This window comes from Mus musculus, chromosome 13 (genome assembly GCF_000001635.26).
Source record: "Mus musculus strain C57BL/6J chromosome 13, GRCm38.p6 C57BL/6J".
NCBI lineage: Eukaryota > Metazoa > Chordata > Mammalia > Rodentia > Muridae > Mus > Mus musculus.
The window spans coordinates 118,103,700-118,124,468 of record NC_000079.6 but is presented as its reverse complement, the minus strand read 5'-3'; positions in this window follow the sequence as shown (position 1 = coordinate 118,124,468).

Below are 20,769 nucleotides of genomic sequence, written 5' to 3'. Positions count from 1 at the left end.
CCAAGTCACTTTTGTTTATAGTGTTTTGTTAGAACAATGAAACCCTAAGTAATTATATGATTATAAATTTAATAAAATAAAATTGAAAAACAGTCATGAAATGTGTGGAGGAATGTATTGCTAAATTCAAGGAAACTCACTCAAATTTCATTATCTTTTAATGCATAAATGCTCAATTTAATGGATATGCATTCTAACTGTGCATCTATATGTACAATAACTTTAAATCACAGGTCATTTTGTTCTTATTTATAATGTTCTAAGAATTCCTCTTTCTCTGATACATGATACAAGAGGGTTAAGAATTTTTCACAGATTTTTAAGTTCTAATTGCAAGTGTACTTTACAGTCTAAACACCTTTCACCATCTTTCCTCAGGGTAAGAAATTATGACTAAAAATGGTGGATGGCTCATGAAATGTGAATGCCAGCACTTTTAATATTGTACAACAATTACAGTCACTGTCAGCTTTTGTATTTCCTCATGATGTCTGAATAGAAAAAAAAAATAAATGCAGAATAGGGGACCTTATTAGAAAAGAAAACAGAATATTTTTCAGCAAAATAAGTAAGCCCTCAAAAGTTGTTTCATTGTTTTCTTGATCATCTATGTGTTATCCTTTTTCTCCAGGTGTTGAAGATCAAACACAGATCAAACACAGTACATAAATGCAGTCCAACAACTATAACTTCAGCTCCCATCCCATATTATGGGATTAGTAGTAAGCTAGCTATAAATTATGCATCAAGATCAAGTAAGTAAATATGTTAAGAAAGGTGACAAGGCAGTCTCTTCCTCTAAGCCCCATTACAGTCATTTATAAAATATAGAAAGGAATACATTTTATTTATAATCTCTTAAGTTTTTATTTCCTAAATTAACCCCGCTATCATATTAGAGGCTAGACGTCATTTCTAAATTATTCTAAAACCACTAAATATCCACTTTTGTTGTTGTTGTTATTGTTACTTTTTTTTATTTGTGTGTGTGTGTGTGTGTACATATGTATTTATAGGTATCTAAATTGGCCAGAATAGGATATAGATTCCCTATAGTTATAGCTGGGGTTGCAGGTGGTTGTGAGCTGCCAGATGTTAGTGCTAGAAATTGAACTCAGATCTGTTGAAGAGACACAAACACTCCTATCTACTATCTACTACTATCTACATTTGACTAATTCAAAGTTTTATTTTTATTTTTGTGTATGCAAGTGGACCTATATTTATTTATCATGTACTTGCCGATTTCTCCAGACCTCCTGAAACCTAATACAGGCAGCTGTGATCTGCCTGACATGAGTGTTGGGAACAGAACTTAGGTACCCTAATTCAGATATCCAGCCCTTGATAATATAATATCATGACATTTAAATACATTAAATGTCAGATATTTAGCTGAATGTTTACAAAGAAACCACAGTTTCAAAAAACCAAATCTTCTCTTTAAAATTGTAATACAGGTAATAGAAAACAAGCATCTAAATCTTCATCTAAATTTAAAACTCTAGATACAAAATTTCTATTGTCTAATAGATATGACCAGCTACATGTTTTGTATATACTTGAAATTCACCCAAGCAAAATCCAAACACCTTATATGCCTTTCTCATGTTTCTCAGAGTCCAGAGATATTTTTTTCTTCAATTTTCTCTTTCTTTCAAGGGCCTTTCACTACCAAGAGTTCTTGAATACTATCTCATACCAATAACAATAATTTCATTTTTAAACAATATTTCCCCATTTAGATGAACATATCTATTAACTTACTGTTTAAGTAAGGTTGTACCCATAATTTTCTATCATTAATTACTTTAAATTAGTCTTAGATCTCCTTGTTTCAAATTGTTTTGTCAACTCCAAACTTGTAAGTTAAAGGCCTCATCCCACCATATCAGAATGTCACCTTATTTAAAGATGGTGTCTTTGAATGAGAATTCAATTTAAAATTAAATTCTTACAGTAAGCTCCAAACCAATATATGATATGCGCTTTTAATTTTAAAAGAGAATGTGGTTGTGACACAGATACACACAATGAGAGTACTCAAGTATGAAAGTAGAGATGATGAGATACATCTCTGAGCCATGAAACATGTAATATTACCTGTGAACCATAACAGTGAACCATAACGTTGATGAAGAAAAGCATAACACAGACTATCCCTCAGAGCATTTAGATGGAAATAAAACTGCTAATACTTTGATCTTTGGTTTATAATTTCTATAAATTTAAGGAAATGAAGCTCTGTTATTGGGCTGCTGTGTTTGGATTTTATTATAGCAAGCATAGGAAACTGGTACTGAAAGAAAAATTTCTGGGGTTTTTGGAAACTCAATTGTGTCAAGTGATTTTTTTTTCCTAGAAACTGTCTTATGAGAGGATGTTTTGCTGAGGCAGATAATGTGAGAAAATGCTTTGCTAAGAACAGACACATGATATTTTTCTGCATGCGGCCTGGAAAGGGGTATCTGATGTTTTGCTAGAGTGGACTGTTGATAGAAAATGTGATGTTTGGAAAGGGTATTAATATAACCCAACAGGCAGTGAGTGGTGCTATGTAGCATTGGTTCACCTTGCCACTCTTTGCTGGTTTTCATTGGGCTTTGCTGACTCTGGTCTTCACTGATGACACTGTGGCATTGGTTCACCCTGCCTTCTATGAGAATTACCATTTGTTGTGACTTTCTAGAGAGAAATGCACTGAAGAACTTCTCGTTATATTCCAGCAGCTGCTGCTTCTGCAGACTCAAGCTGATTGGCCGAGCCTTGTGGTGTCTTCTGGAATTTGAATAGTGTTTGTGAGTGAATTGAGCTACTGCTGATGATTCATGTGAACTGAGCTGATGATATTCTGACAATGAAGATTGGAATCACCCTAAAGAACTCTTTCTAAACAGGCCCACAACCAGCTTTGCTCTATTAACCTTTCCTTTCCACTACCGCTGGTGGATGGTGGGCTAAAAGGGAAGTTAAAGCAAAAACAAACAAACAAACAAACAAACAAAACAAAAAACAAAAAAAACCAAAAACTATTAAAGTAGACTTTCAAAAAAATCTAAGCCTAAATGCTCACTTGTTCTCTGATGTCTAATTTGGCATTAAATTTATAAGTCAAAGCTTTGATTCATTATAATGTACTTTTTTTTTCACCAAATGGCATTTATATTCTCAACCCCTGTCTTCACTAGATTTTATCTTTCTTCAGATCCATTTCTCTCTAACTGGAAAGTACATAATCAACTCTAAATCTACTTATAACAAAAGTTTCATTTGCCTTAACTTCCCTGAGTAAATTCAGTTGGGATCAAGACATAAAAATAATGTATGACTGACTGTATGTTTATTTAAACTACTCAAAAGTGCTCGCTTTTGGCAAAACAAAAATAGCACTACGTAAAAATGTTTATGTTATGTGTGATCTTCACTTAACTCCTCATTTGTGATTTAAAAAAACAAAAACCTAAAAAGATGATGGGGAAATGGCATAGGCACTGACAACCATTAAAGAACTGCTGTTACCTTAGGAGTAGGGGAACAGAGGAAAGGGACAGAGTATTGAAGCCCAAATTTTGGCTTCCTTGGTTGGGAGTAACCGTGTAGCATCAGTTAGAACCACACAGAAAGAACGAAGACCAAAGTGTGGACATTTTGCCCCTTCTTAGAAATGGGAACAAAACACCCATGGAAGGAGTTACAGAGACAAAATTTGGAGCTGTAATGAAATGATGGACCATCTAGAGACTACCATATCCGAGAATCCATCCCATAATCAGCTTCCAAACGCTGACACCATTGCATACACTAGCAAGATTTTGCTGAAAGGACCCAGATATAGCTGTCTCTTGTGAGACTATGCCGGGGCCTAGCAAACACAGAAGTGGATGCTCACAGTCAGCTATTGGATGGGTCACACGGCCCCCAATGGAGGAGCTAGAGAAAGTACCCAAGGAGCTAAAGGGAACTGCAACCCTATAGGTGGAACAACAATATGAACTAACCAGTACCCCAGAGCTCTTGTCTCTAGCTGCATATGTATCAAAAGATGGCCTAGTCAGCCATCACTGGAAAGAGAGGCCCATTGGACTTGCAAACTTTATATGGCCCAGTACAGGGGAACGCCAGGGCCAAAAAGGGGGAGTGGGTGGGTAGGGGATTGGGGGGGTTGGTATGGGGGACTTTTGGGATAGCATTGGAAATGTAAACGAGGAAAATACCTAATTAAAAAAAAAAAAAGAAAAGAACCACACAGAAGACTCAATGGCTTCTAGATTATCAATGCAAATCAGACAGAACAAGAAATGCCTCAAATTACCCTATAATTTCCAACACTAATAGTCTGTCAGTGTTTTGCACTGGCCATAATAAACTAGAAACTAAAGGATAAGAATGCTGCTGGATAGCATTTTATGATTTTTGAAGAAAAGATGGTACAGACAGGGTGAAAAATAGATTTGAAAAAAAAAAGAGGTAAATCATGGCAGAATGTAATGGTTTTCTTAGGTGCAAACCCATTTGTCAGACCTCTGCTTGATCTTAGACAAGATGATTTTAGAGATGTGTTGCTCTGCCATACTTAGAACTTCACTATCTCTACATTTTATATACCTTGAGTTTAATCAACACAGACAAATATGAGAATGGAACTTGCCAGAATTCTCACATCTACTTTCAGAATGAATTATCAAGCCACAACTCCTCCACCATTAACATCAAAGTACAAAGTGAAGGCCCCTGATAATGAGTTCATGCTGAATTACAAGTCCCTGACCTCAAAGGACAGCTCAGCTAATTTCTGCTTCCCAGGGAGAGAGATGAAAGATATGACCTGAGAAAGCACAACTAACTGTGAACATCTAAGGCAAGCACACTGACCAAGCAGAACAAGAGTGACAGGAACCCTGATGAGCAGATAATCTGACATAGATGGAGGTGAATCACATATAACAACAGGGACTAGGGAATGGCCAGAGAGAGGGCAGTTTAGAATAATTGAGTTTGCAAGACATATGGTATGACTTTTACTCAAGTTTGTAGCAAAGCTATAATTTTTTAAAATTTTAAGTCCATTCATTTTCTGTTTTATACATCTCTACCTTCTGTCATCCTGCTCCTAAGAACTACTCTGCTTCTCACAAATTATTTTCCTACAAAATTATTTCCTACAAAATATTTAATTTGTTATTTGATCTACTGAATTTAACCAGGGCAACATTATTGACCATGAGTTTGTATCCATCTTTTCCATGATAAGAATGGATGATTATCCATCCCTCTCATCTAGTGTACTCACCAGTGTGTTTACAACTGAAGATACTGACTCTCCCTATCCCATAATCTATCAGCCGTTCCAAATTTAGCAGGAATAAGACCTCCATAAGTTCCTCCTCTATCCATGACTTAATGTTAACATGGTTAGTCCTTTTTGAAGATTTTTTTTGTGCTTATGAACAGTTCATCTGCATATATATAAGGGCACATTTATGTGCTTGGTACCCAGTAGGATAGAAAAGGGCATTGAATCTCTTAAAGCTACATTTCCAGACAATTGTGGAGACATGTGGGTTCTAGGAACTTAATCGAAGTCCTTCTGCAAGAGCAATAAGTGCTATTAATGGCTGAGACATCTCTCCAGCCTTAAGGACTTGACATTTGTAGACTCAGTGCAGGTAACTGCAGCTACTGTGAGTTCATGACTACAAAAACTGAGTCATGCCTAGAAAATGACATTGCAGCCCTTCTCATCATCTAATTTTCTTAGTCTTTCTATTCTTTTTTTCATGATGTTTTCTAAGCCTTGGAAGAAGATGATTAAATATCTGATTTAGGACTGTTCATTTAACAGTCACATATATTCAGAACCTTGAACATGTCTCCTCCAAAACAAACAGGTAGCATAATAATTACTCCCACTAGGTTTTAAGTCCTACAGTTAAATACCAATAGAAAATTAAAAGTGGTCAGTATTAGCAATTATTTTGGAATATCTGTAAACACATGAATAATTTTTAACATAATTTTATAGCTAAACACCAGGTGATTGAATGATGATTATATATAAAAACATTCATAATTATTTTTCAGTGGACAGCAAAATTTACAGCCATGTTAGATATAAATCTATCAATATCATAAGCTATATATTTTATATAATGATTAGAATGATCCTTTGGTTTGTCTTTTTACATTTCACAGTATAAAATGCAAAGCTACATGTTCACTATATACCTTTTCAATAAAGAGATGAAAGTCATCTTTATTTTGAAAAATTTAGATAATTTATGTATATCACTTGTGGTATTTGACATAATAAATTATTATAGTATATGACAAAATAAAAGAAAGAAAAGTAAAATGTATCCCCTGTGGAGCAACCCCTATTACACTGGTGAAATAAGTGAATTCAAAATGACATGCAGCACTGAAGAGTGAGCATGTTCACTCCATCACACAGAACAGTCTAGATGTCTAAAAACTGTAGAACCCCATGTTGTTTGGAGAGTTATTATGTCATAACGTCTTGCTTTGTGGATACATTCTAATATTGACTTTGAGTGACTTCTATTCTAACATATAAGGTAATCTGTATGGCAGCAGAGGATGAGATTCCTATGGCTCACTGACAAGAAGTCAAACTTCCTAAATGGCTATGAACTCATTGTATTTATTTGGCTCGTAGAGGTTATTAAACTCTTGTAAAAAAAAATGGTTAGGATGTGTGAATAAATAGGAAGCTCATTAAAATTTGAAGTCACAAATTTAAATGTGAACTAAAAGAAAAATCGAAATTAAAATATTCTGGGAAGATACTAGTAGTGGCAATATATGCAAAAATTGATAAGCAATGTTTATAGATTAGTGTTAAAGGTAAGAAAATGGAAGATTGCTGGGCTTGGTGGAGCACGCCTTTAATCCCAGCACTCAGGAGGCAGAGGCAGGCGGATCTCTGAGTTCGAGGTCAGCCTGGTCTACAAAGTGAGCTCCAGGACAGCCAGGACTATACAGGGAAACCCTGTCTTGAAAAAAAAAAAAGGAAGATTTTTTTCATGTGTGTACATGTGCTTAATATGTATGTTATATATATGACTTATAAAAATATATAAACATTATTATTCATTTATATATACTATATATATTTAAATATTGTATATACTATAGAAAACATGCATTTGAGCATATAGATATGTAGTGACTACCTAAGGAGGGAATGAGTTATTGAAAATAAATCTAGATTTCTTCTTATATTGGTTCATGATGCTATGTTTTTGGTCAAATGACTAAATTCTCATTTACATTATATTAAATTCATTTGAAATTCTTGTATCTGTGAGACAAATATAGTTGTAGAGTAGCAATGCTATCCAACTACTAAAATAAAAGGAGACAATAGTAAATAAAGACATATAGATCTACATATGGAAAAGATTAAACATTGCACATAAATTACTTAGGATGAGTTTTGGTATCTATCAAGTACCTGTTTTCATTATAAAGCACATAGTTTCTTCTTTAATCACAACATTGAATTCAGAAAAACATATGTCATATGCAAGGTCTCCAGTATACCCTGATACTGATTACTTTAAGTTATATTTAAAAGAGAAGAAAGAAAGAAAGAAAAAAGAAAGAAAGATAGAAAGAAGAAAGGAAGGGAGGAAGAAAGGAAGAAAGAAAGAAAAAAAAGGAAGAAAGAAGTAAACTAGGAAATATTAACAAACAAATATACAAAAATAATTGAGAACAAATATCCGAGCAAAACTGATTCACTTTCATTATGAAAACCATTCTCTTTCATATCAGGCCTGGAGTTTGAATATGTAGAGAATCATGCTATTTATGTAAAGTGAGTAAATTCCATTATACACTAAAATGAAAGTTCTTTGTCCTTTTCCTTCTTTTCACAACTTTGTATCTGAATTTAAGTTTCAGGATTCAACTTCAGTCATGAAAGAGAGCCAAGTAGGGAAGTGAATGAATTACCATTGATGCTGATTAGTAATACCAGTGATTCACTTTTTTTGCAAAACATAAAACATATTATTGTTATAGCATGGAATCCAACAGGGCAAGCCATTTTAAAGAGCTCTGATCATACCTTAAAGGAGATGCTTTTAATTTTTTTAAAGGAGATGCTTAATAAACAGGAGGGAGGAATAAGAACCTGAAGAAATAGACTGACTAGTGCTTTATTAGCTTCAAATTTTTTGAACGCCAATAAAGCAGGACAACACCTGCTGAAAGACACTGGGTTATACAAAACCTACTGAATTAGATCAGAATGGAAGTCAAGGGAATATGTTACTTAGAGGAAGAGGTTTTGTCAGTATTTTCACAAGTGGTGCAATACTATGGGTTTCATCCAAATTGATTAAGATCCAATTCCAGTAAGAGAAGATTCCACATGAAAAGCACTGCTCAAGGAAGGTAAAAACACAGAAAGACAGCGATCTAGATGATGCACAATGCTGACCACATGGATAGGGACGGCTCAACAAACTAGCTGAAAATAGACAGATCATTCATCAGACTGGCAGAGTGAAAAACCTTGATGTTGAAATGGACATTTGCTGAAGGACTGATGATCAGGACTGCAGTTATGAGGAATCAGCCCTTTAGTGGATCTCCATAAAGACATTCAAACTGTTAAGTTTGTGGAATTGATAATTGTTTCTTTTGTAATAGTTGAAACATGTACAAATTTTAGCTTAAACAGAAAGGGGGAAGCTAGAAATTTTGATCCAGCAACATGGCTACTCTGGCAAGAGATTACATCCAAAAACCTAGGGCCGTGTGATCAGGCTGGAATGAGACTATCTTAGTACACACCTTTAATCCCTCTGCCTGGCATACAAGCACTCCCTTAGTATACACTTTTAAACCCAAACAATGACATCTAATTGAGGGGCAGACAAAGTGAAGAATCAGAGAAAGAGTTGACAAAATAAATAAGAGATAAGATCAGCCCAAGTCACATGAGAACAGACAGGTAATAAGTATACAGGGAGGAATCCATGGCTCCAGAAACATATGTAGCAGAGAATGGCCTTGTCTGACGTCAATGGGAGAGAAGGCCCTTGGTCGTGTGGAGGTTTGATGCCCTAGTTTAGGGTGATGCTGGAGCTGTGGAGCAGGAGTTGTAGATGGGTGGGGAAGTGCCCTCATAGAGACAAAGGGGAGGGGCGAGAGGGTGGATGGAATGGAATGGTAACTGAGAAGGAAGATATCATTTGAGTACAGAGTGGAGTCCAGAGGCAGTCTTTCCAAGCAGAACAATTCAATCAGAAGCTGAGAGAGGCCCGTTTGGATCAGTCATCTTTTTTTTTTTCTTTTCCATTTTTTATTAGGTATTTAGCTCATTTACATTTCCAATGCTATACCAAAAGTCCCCCATACACACCCACCCCCACTCCCCTACCCACCCACTCCCCCTTTTTGGCCCTGGCGTTCCCCTGTACTGGGGCATATAAAGTTTGCGTGTCCAATGGGCCTCTCTTTCCAGTGATGGCCGACTAGGCCATCTTTTGATACATATGCAGCTAGAGTCAAGAGCTCCGGGGTACTGGTTAGTTCATAATGTTGTTCCACCTATAGGGTTGCAGATCCCTTTAGCTCCTTGGGTACTTTCTCTAGCTCCTCCATTGGGAGCCCTGTGATCCATCCATTAGCTGACTATGAGCATCCACTTCTGTGTTTGCTAGGCCCCGGCATAGTCTCACAAGAGACAGCTACATCTGGGTCCTTTCGATAAAATCTTGCTAGTGTATGCAATGGTGTCAGCGTTTGGATGCTGATTATGGGGTGGATCCCTGGATATGGCAGTCTCTACATGGTCCATCCTTTCATCTCAGCTCCAAACTTTGTCTCTGTAACTCCTTTCAAGGGTGTTTTGTTCCCACTTCTAAGGAGGGGCATAGTGTCCACACTTCAGTCTTCATTTTTCTTGAGTTTCATGTGTTTAGGAAATTGTATCTTATATCTTGGGTATCCTAGGTTTTGGGGTAATATCCACTTATCAGTGAGTACATATTGTGTGAGTTCCTTTGTGAATGTGTTACCTCACTCAGGATGATGCCCTCCAGGTCCATCCATTTGGCTAGGAATTTCATAAATTCATTCTTTTTAATAGCTGAGTAGTACTCCATTGTGTAGATGTACCACATTTTCTGGATCAGTCATCTTAGAGATGAATTTGAGTCAGAGCAGCTGACTTGAACCAGCCAGCCATAGTTTAGAAAGAGCCAGAAAGATCAAGATTATTCAGCAGTAAGTTTTGGAGACTGAAAAAGTCTATGTGGTAACAGGTTACTACATAGAAACAGGAAGCTGTAGCCTTCAAAGTCCAGGCTTGCAGAAGATTAGATTGTATAGAGGCTCTTTACTTGGGAGGCCAATTATATAAAAATGGTATAATTTTTTCTTTTTTTTTCTTTTCTTTTCTTTTTCTTCTTTTTCTTTTTTTCTTTTTCTTTTTCTTTTTTAGAAAAAGAAGCATTTTCCAACACAAACTGAAAATAACTCTTCAATCTTCAGCTCTGGAAGGCCCAAGACCTTGTCTCAATTTCTGATTTACCAAATTGACTCATGCTTTCTTTGTACTTTCCCTAAAATAATAAGCAGGAAACTGCTCCCCGCCCTCCCCAAAATTCTGAATGGAAGTGATGTTTTTAGACCAATAGTGGTTGCAGGGTAGGGTTCCCCCCCTCTCTTTCTCTCTCATTCTCTCTTTCTCTCATACCTATCTACTTTATTAATTATACCATTTAATTTAAAGAGATTTTTCTTCTTTAGTTAGACATAGAAAGTAGATCTTGCTTTGTAGCCCATAATGACTTAGAATATATAATTGTATTGGCTCAAGCTCCTGTTCATCAGCAGTGCATATGAAACAGTATAATTAGTTGCCCCAGTCCATCACAATATTTTATATACATTTCCACAAGAGATTTTCCTTTTAGTGTCTGCATTTTAGTTATTTATTGTTCTACCAGAGTGTTTGTGGATACATTTTATTATAATTATATTTTATTCTAATTTTTAGTGGAAGAAAGTCTTGATAAGTTTTATTTATTTCTTATATGAGCTACACCAGGCACTACTTGTTTCACAAATTTTCTCATTCGCTTTGTCACCAGAAAAGAGAGACACATCTCTGTTGCTGCTTTGACTTTAACCTGTACTTTATTCATAACCATGTTTTCTTTCACTCATCCACAAAAAATATTAGTACTTTAGAATTCTGTGCCCCATTGCTAACCTCATAGAGTTGACAACAATCATGGTCTTTATATTCTCCTTGCTTTGATATGGAACCAAACCCACACACATCATGCATGTCTTTAAAGTAAAGTGTAAGGTTAACATTTGTATTTAAAAATATGTGTGGAAGTTTATTTTTTTTATTAAGTTGAATTTTGTTTTCAAAGGTTAAGTCCCCCCACCCCTTTGGACAACATGAAGGTGACAAGGTAAGTATTTGTAACACTGATATTTAACCTCATGCTTTGCAGAGATTGTAAGATCATGTCTCCAGCAGCTACAATGCACATACCACACTAGCATTGTGTTTGGCTGTGCTGTAGTAGCAAGGACCTTCTACTTTTCTTACTTTGTTTTTTCTCATTATCTACAGAGAACCTTCTATAATGCAACACTAAAGTAGGCATAATCTTATTTCAATAATCAAAATAACAATTCCCTATTTGTTCATCTTCACAAAATACATAGATGTTCCAAGATTTTCTTGAAATCTGATAAAATTGTCTTAAACAGCATTTTTTTCTTAAACTAAAATGATTTTCTTCATGTACACTTCAACCGCAAGAGGTAATTCACACTATGTGAGGGTGGAGATATAATAATAAATAACAGACATAGGCAGGACATGACTACATCTTTTTGTTAAGTAGATGCTGCCTGGGAGTTTAGAGTTACTAGGTACAAAATTAAATCTACCTGTGTAAGAGCAAAGCAAATTTCCAAATGATTTCTTTCTTTATTTGATTGAAAAATAAAACTCAAATAAGCAGCGGTATGTTCCTTGCTTAATACAGTGGCATCAATACAATGACATCATCATCCCCACTACAGTGACATCATTACTGCCACTACAATGACATCATCCCGATTGAATAGTACTCTGGTGTTTGGTTAGTTTCACTAGTCTCATACTTCATATGCAAATCACTAGAACTGAAAGTTTAGTTTCCAGTGATAATCTGAAGCTACTAGTGTGCTGTTGCTGAAAATTTTGGGATCTGATAACCTTTAAGAGTCTAAGAAATAATTTATATAGTTTCTATATTTAAAAAGGCATATAAACAAATGTGCTTAAACTTTCTTAAAATTTCCTTGGATCTCTACCCAGCAGGACAGTTGACCCCCAAGTTAAAAGTATAATTTTAGAAGACACTGAATTCTTAATTGCTAGTTATTCTGTATCCGTCAAATTCTGCTGAAACGTGCAACCTAAATCTTTGGTAAAAAGAGTACCTCATGATAATATATTTTCCATTTATATATGTGAAAGCAATAATTAGTATGAATCTCATTACAATATATCAAGAAAGAAAATAGCAAAAGAAGAAAATATGCAATTAAATAAGTTTTGCCCTGGGTTGCTTTATTGTTCTCTTACATGGGAATGGTATGTGGCCAAGTCCAGCCCAGAACAGCTAGATGACAAGAAAAAAATGCAAAAGTGACAGTTCTCACACTTTTAAAACAGAAATAAAATTTCATAATTTTAAAATTATTTTATATACTGATAAAGAAAACAGTACAGTTTGATTTTCTTTATTCAATCAAATGGAACTTAGTTGGTTCTTAAATTTTGTTATGTATGTGTGTTTTGTTCGTATGGTACATGTTGGGGGAGGCATACTCGTCTTGTGGAGGCCATAGGCTAACATCAAGATAAATTCTTTTCCCTTTTTGTTTTTTTCCTTTGTTTTGTTTTTGTGTGTTTGTTTGTTTGTTTGTTTTTGGAGGCAGAATTAATTTTTGAATTGATCTGTCTTCACAACTCCCCACCCCTGGTCCCCCATTCATTAAGTGATCAGATGACAAGAGGCTAATCCTGCCACCTTTGGTTTTTACATAGGTGCGAGGGATCCAAACTCGGGTGTTCTTGCTTGCACAGAAAGTACTTTACTCATTGAGCCATCTTTCCAGTCTTTATATTTTTAACTGCTCAATATTTAAATGCCAAGCAAAAATTAAATATGTTCAAAGTACATAGTATGATGTTTTGGTATAGATTTGCATTATGTAAAGAGGACTTAGTGAACTCTTTGCTCTTAACCCTTCAGGGAGGTGATGGTGAAAATGAATACATCTTCAGTGCTCTCATGGAGCATTAAATCTATTTGAATTGCTTCCAGTTTTCTTTTGGTAGATGGGAATGGGAAGGTTATTAAGTTTACTTTCTCCCATCCCTCATCAAGGTTTTTCCCTTAGTGGATACCATATACATATATATAATGGTAAAAACCTTTTTGTGAATCTAATAAATCTATAAACCACTCCTATGATCTGAAGAAGCATATTTAACGCATACTACATCTTTCAAACATATGTTATAGGGGTAAAGAGATTTTTTAATACCTTCTATGAGCACTGCAATTACTGAAGTCTACTTATATCTTAATGTGAAGTTGTTAGTGCAAACATTTGCTTTAAGAAATGACATCATCTTTGAAATACCAAAACAAATGGCGTGGATTTATCTGACTCATTTGATGGTTAAAAATAGATTCCTTTGCAGTGGAAAACATGACCCCTGTCCCACTCTACAAAATAAGATGAAAATTAGTGATAAAGTACTTGGACAAAGTCCTCCAACTTGAGAGGTCTGACTTCTAACTTAGACAGGGGGGAAGAGAAAAAGACAGTATGGATAGTGAGGATAATTTTTTTCTGATAACATCAGAAGGCAGAAGTGTGTTTATCTCCAGTGCTTGGATCCTGATAAACACCAGCAATCAGGGAAGAATGCAGCAGATCTGTTTGGGTAACAGCTTTGGCAATCCGCAGACATGTTTTCTTTATTTGCCACCCCCACGTTATGACTCAGGATAAAGCTCCTGAAAAATAAATTCCAATATGCTCATTGGTGCCCAATTTTTTAGTATATGTTTCAAATAGAAATGTAAGTGGGAGTAAAAATAACAAAGAGCTCAGATAATTAGCATATTAAGATCATGGAAATTATTTTCAGTGAATATAAATAATCAGTAAAACCACATTTATTGGAAATGGAGAGTCTGTGTATAGCTAAAGTCAGAAGGAAAAATGTTGGAGCAATGATGTCATCAGATAACATTCTTTCCAGAACTGATGGATAAAGAGACTTAAAAGCAGATTGAAAAAGTCTGGTGCTTTATAAACTAATCTCCTGTTTCATAACTATAAGTCTCCAAGTCCACATTGACTACTGTTTATCTATTGCATTCTCCAAGTTTCTGTCTATGAAGTTTCCTTATTGTAGAAACTCTTGTAAAGGAACCAGTGTTGTTGCAGTCATGAAGGAATTATATTCAGGGTTAAGCCTTTATGTGGATGAAATCTTGGATACTCTTTACGTGTACTTCTAGTGTATTATAAAGCATCTAGTTTCATGGTATTTATGGTACTACACTTCTAGTGTATTATAAAACATTTACATTGTCTTGTGTAAACAGCTAAATGTTGGAAGCAACACTGCCAATTATAATGGTATTTATCAAATCATTTGCACGTGGCTCTTTGAGGATTATTGTAGTCTCTAGAGACATGGCCCAGTCAATTCAATTCTTTCTGCACAAGCATGAGAGACCTGAATTAGAATCTCACACTCTTACACATAAAATCTGATTACAGAGGTGCTAGTCCTTAACTCCAGCACTGGAGATGGCGGAAGGGAGAGAAGATGGGTCCCTGGATTTTACTGACTGATCTAGCTGAGAAAAAAAATAAGCTATAGGTGCAATGAGATACCCTGTATCAAAAAAATGTAGAATACTAAAAAGGTGTACAGCAATCAAAGAAGACACCCAATGTCCACCACTGGCCTCTACAGGCATGTGCACATATGCACATTCAAACCTGCACACATCTACACAAAGTCCAAGCACTTACACATATACACCAACCTCTAGACACAAAAACTGTATCGCCCAAATCAGTAGAGACCATGAAGAATTATCTGCTTCTTTTAGCTCACTATCCTTTTAAAGGAGAAGTCTTAACATCAATATAGACCCGAGAAAGGAGTTTTAGGTTCAATGAAACAGTTTTTATTAAAACAGTTTCAAATAGGTTGTTTTGAAAATGAGAAAATATGTTCATATATTTAAACACAGTGATTTATTCTTAAATGAGATTCATATGACCACAATAATGAATACTATGAAAGTAGTTAGAGAGGCTATAGCCAAACAGATAGATGAAAGAGTTTACTGGGATGTTCTGAGTACATCTCTCACCATTTCCAGAATTGTAGCACCACATGCTTGAGCAAGGATTCACAAAAATAAATCCTTTAAATTTCCTATCACATGACCCTCTCCCAAGTAAAGAAAGAGAGAGAGAGAGAGAGAGAGAGAGAGAGAGAGAGAGAGAGAGAGAGAGAGAGAGAGAAAGCTTCTTTAAGTTTGTATGGTTAAATTGATATAGGAACCATCTTCAAAGGCTTGTTATCAATACAGAGCGGTGCAGACTCGATAGCTTGTAGGATAGGAGTTTGTGCTTTATGTCTTGGATGAAGATGGAGGTTCAAGATCTAGGTAGTATGGACACAATTAGACACAAACCAGGTCTTTCACCTTGGGCATCACAGAGTCACCCTGGCTGTTCTGTACCTGTATGACTTCTCTCCACATATGCACTCTTTGTGTGTCTTGTTATAGTCACACTGGTTATAACTGGTCTTATCAAATTGTGGCTCTGTCTTTGTTTAAATTTGGTTAACTCTTTAATGGCTCTGTCACCAAATACCTACATACTGGACTTTAGTTTTACAACTATTAATTATAAGAGTGAGAAAACCTGCAAATAATACCATCCTACTTGAAAGGTTTATTTAACAATAGATACAATTACAAGGCAAACAAAGTAAGTGTTGCATTTTAATTTATTTTTAAACAGAATTCTAAAAGTTAAAATCTAAGAATAAACCTAATCAATAGGTAGAAGAACTCTATACTGAGAACTTTAAATCTCTTCCCAAAAAAGAGAAATTGAGGAAGACACTAAAAATGGGACAATCTTTTTATAGATCGGTATAATTAATGTTGCAAACTTGGCCTACTTATAAAAAGCATTTTATAGATTCAATGTAATTGCAATCAAAATGCTCAGAACATTCTTCATAGAAATAGAAAAAAAAACTAAAGGTTTTTGTGGGACCAGAAAATATTCCAGATACCTGAAACAATTCTGAACAATTCAAAGAACAATGCTTGAGGAACTGTTATTACAGAATTGGAGACACATCACAGAGCTATAGTAACAAGAACAACATGACACTGGCCCTAAAGTAGATACATATACCAAGGCAACACAATAAATTCCCAACATGACATTACATAACTATTGCAATCTGATAGTTGACAAAGATGCAAATAAACATATAATGAAGATCAGACATAATGTTCAATAAACAGTGTTGGAAAATCAAGAGTCCACATGCAGAATGAAATTAGGCCTGTATCTATGTCCATCACTCTGCACAAAGGTTAAATGTAAATGGAACAAAAGTATAAAGGTGAAACCACTGGAAGTAAGTACCTTACAGGACATAGGTTTGGGAAAGGACTTCATAAATTGGATCCCACTTGTCCAGAATCTAAGAACACATTTGACAAATTGGGACCTCATATGACTAAAAGGTTTCTGTAAGCAAAGAAAATAATCAGTCAAGTGAAGATGAAGTTCATAAAGCAGGAAAGAATCCTTGCCAACTGTTCATCTAATAGAAGATTAATATCAAGAATATATGCAGAGATTTTTTTAAAAAGCAGAGTCAAGAAAACAAATGATTCAATTAAAATGGGCTATGTTTTGAGCAGAGAGTTCTCAAAATATCAAATAAAAATGATTAGGAGTTGCTAAAGAGAAGGCTTAGCAATTAGGAGTACTGGCTGATCTTCCAGAGAACCCAAGTTAGTTTCTCAGCACCTACAGGGTGAATCACTGCTGTCTGTAACCCTAGTGATAGGAGATCTGATGCACTATTCTGGTCTGTAAAAGTACTGCACACATTACATGCACATATATACATGCAGGAAAAACAACCATATGCATAAAATAGAAAGAAAGAAAGAAAGAAAGAAAGAAAGAAAGAAAGAAAGAAAGAAAGAAAGAAAGAAAGAAAGAAAGAAAGAAAGAAAGAAAACCTTTGAAAAAGTCTTAAAATTATCTCCCAAAGTGTTCATATCCTTGGCAATTAGGGAAACAGGAATTAAAGCCAGTTTGAGGTTTCCTTATTCAAGTCTGACTGGCTAATTTCAAGAAGAAATTTGACAGCCAAGCAAGTTGGTACACACCTTTAACCCAGCATTCAAAAAACAGATGTAGACAGTTCTCTGTGTGTTTGAGGCCAGCCTGACCTATATAGTGTGTTCCAGGATAGCCAGGGCTACAAAATGAAATATTGTCATAATCAGAAAGAAAGAATAGAAAGAAAAGAAGAGAGAGAGAGAGAAAGAGAGAGAGAGAGAGAGAGAGAGAGAGAGAGAGAGAGAGAGAGCAGAAAAACTGCTGTAGCAAATACCCATGAAAGGAGTTACAGAGACAAAGTTTGGAGCTAAGAGGAAAGGATGGACTATCCAGAGACTAACCCACCCGGGGATCAACCCCATAATCAGCCAGCAAACCCAGACACTATTGCATATGCCAGCAAGATTTTGCTGAAAGGACCCTGATATAGCTAGCTGTCTTGTGTAAGGCTATGCCAGTGCATGGCAAATACAGAAGTGGATGCTCACAGTCATCTATTGGATGGAACATAGGACTCCCAGTGGAGAAGCTAGAGAAAGTACCCAAGGAGCTGAAGGGGTCTGCAACCCTATAGGTGGAACAACAATATAAACTAACCAGTACCCCCAGAGCTTATGTTTCTAGCTGCATATGTAGCAAAAGATGGCCTAGTTGGCCATCATTTGGAAGAAAGGCCCCTAGGTCTTGCAAACTTTATATGACCCAGTACAGGGGAATGCCAGGGCCAAGAAGTGGGAGTAGGTGGGTAGGGGAGCAGGGCAGGGAGAGGGTATAGGGAACTTTCGGGATAGCATTTGAAATGTAAATAAAATATATAAAAAAAAAACCTGCTGTAGCTGTAGCTCCAAAACTATGGAGAGAGAAAACCACTCATTCACTGTTGGTAGTATTTCAAATTGGTCAGCTGCTCTGAATATCAGTACAGATAATTATAAAAAATCTCAAAAAGATCTCCCTATATGACTATATCACTTCTACGTATCACTACTCAGCATTGGCTCAATGGGCTCAACATCCTACTCCACACACACTTGCTCAGCCATACTCACTGCACCTCTATAATAGTTAGGAAATAAAAACAATTTTAATGTACTTCATTTGAGGAATAGGTAATGTATTTTGGGTATATATCATTATGGAATATTATTCTACTAAAAAGAAAAATGCAATAATAAAATTTGCAGGTAAATGGATGGACTGTGACACTTTTATGTTGAATAAGGTAGCCCAGACCCAGAAAGACAAATGCTGCACATTCTCTATTCTTTGTGGTTTTGATCTTTAGATGCAAGTATACAGGCTGGATAATTCACAGAAATCATGAAAATAAAAATGGATTATGAGGTGGGTTCTCTATTCTTTGTGGTTTCGATCTTTAGATGCAAGTATACAGGCTGGATCACAGAAATCATGAAAATAAAAATGGATTATGAGGTTGATCAAGGAAGTAGAAGGAGCTCTGGAAATGGAAATAGTAGGACACAGGTGTTATGAAGGGAGAGGTAGGGAAAATATTATTTAACTAAGAAGTGGGAGGGAAGCCAATATAGAAGGATGGAGGCAGTACAGACAATACTAAGGTCATTTTTTAAAAAAATTTCGTGGGCAACACTTATTTTATGTTTACTCAAAATTACCTAAACATATACAAATATTATATGCATATATATTAAAATTGAAGTGAATTTAGAGCACTGGGAATTACTATCTAACCAAAAGGACAGGGAAGTCCAGTACATTGCCAAATCAACATAGGCTATTGCAACTTTGTCTCCTGGAAATTGAAGGTATGACCTTAATGGTGGAGGCACAACACAAATCAAAGGCAGAACTTGAAGAAAGTGAGCTGAATCTAACCAGAAAGCCTCCTTCTTGAGGACTGGCTCTCATAGTTCCAGAAGTGATATTAAAGCTACCAAAGGAGAAAAGCAATCAGTAGTTCTATTGTGCTTTAACACCTATGATATGCAACAAGAATCAGCCCAGCAAGATATCTCCCAAAAGTTTAATAGTGCTACCTAACATCTTGAAGATAACCAGCACCCGTCTAATTGGACTTAAGACCTCCCCAGTAGGAGATAATTTATGCTTGATGCTGTCAATCTAGCACACTGCTTATGTATTGTCAGGTCATGTATCCTAAAGGAGAACCCATGACTGCCTCTTCTGTACACCAGCATAATTCCTAACTGCATCATAAATATATCACCTTATACCCACAGATAAATGTGGGTGTTATACTCTCACCAAAGAAACATTTTTTGGCAGCATACAGAGAGCGTTAAAGAGGCCACAAGTGATTAAAATTCAGAGAACAGCCTGTGGGGTACCTGTCTCCAAATGATACATCTACAATACAGCCCAAAGGCCAAGGCTCAGAAAATTACAGAAGAGATGACAAGATTGTGAGAACCAGAGAACAAGGACATCTGCTGAAGACTGAATTGTTTTTACTTGACCAGAAGCTAAAACCACGAAATATGAACAGTATGTCACAAGCCATGATAACACCAGGTGACATGCTGGTGTGAACAGAGAAAAATCTCAGAAGGACCCACCCCTAGGTAAAGAGTTAAAGTGACTGCTTAGGAGGAATGATAAATCTTCTCCAGGGATGATCCCCTAATTCTCTCTATCTCTCCCTGTCTCTCTCTGTCTCTCTCCCATATATAAATACACACACACACACACACACACACACACACACACACATTTGTGGCAGTAAATAAATTTAGCAGGTTGTACACACACACACACACACACACACACAGACACTAAAAGAAAAGAGGCCATGAATGTGAAAGGGAGCAGGGCTCAGAAAAACATGGCTGGATCTGGAAAGAGGAGAGGAAGGGATAAATGTAATACAGTATTCACACATGAGATTATTTTACATTAAAAGGATTATAGTGTTATTTGACACAAGCCCGTATCCCTGAGATACTGTGAACTCTAGTCCTTTCTGCTATTCTGCATTGTGTGTGGGTGTCAGATTTTAGCAAACACATTCAAAGACATTTTTTTAAAAAAAAAGAGTATTGAAATAAAAGAGCATTGTGAAGTTAAAAAATAAAACATTCTCCCTCATAATGTTTACTTTCCAAAAACATTCAAATTTGACTTTTGAATCTGGCCATTATGTTTACATTAAAATAAGTGGAAAGCAGAGTCCACTATGGAGAGATTATTTATATGTTGAGCCTTATGAGAGGGTCATTTTCACTATAGTTTAATCAATTGTGTAGTTTTATGACTTTCCAATCATCATCTACAAGGGTTGCTCCTCCTCCACTGTTC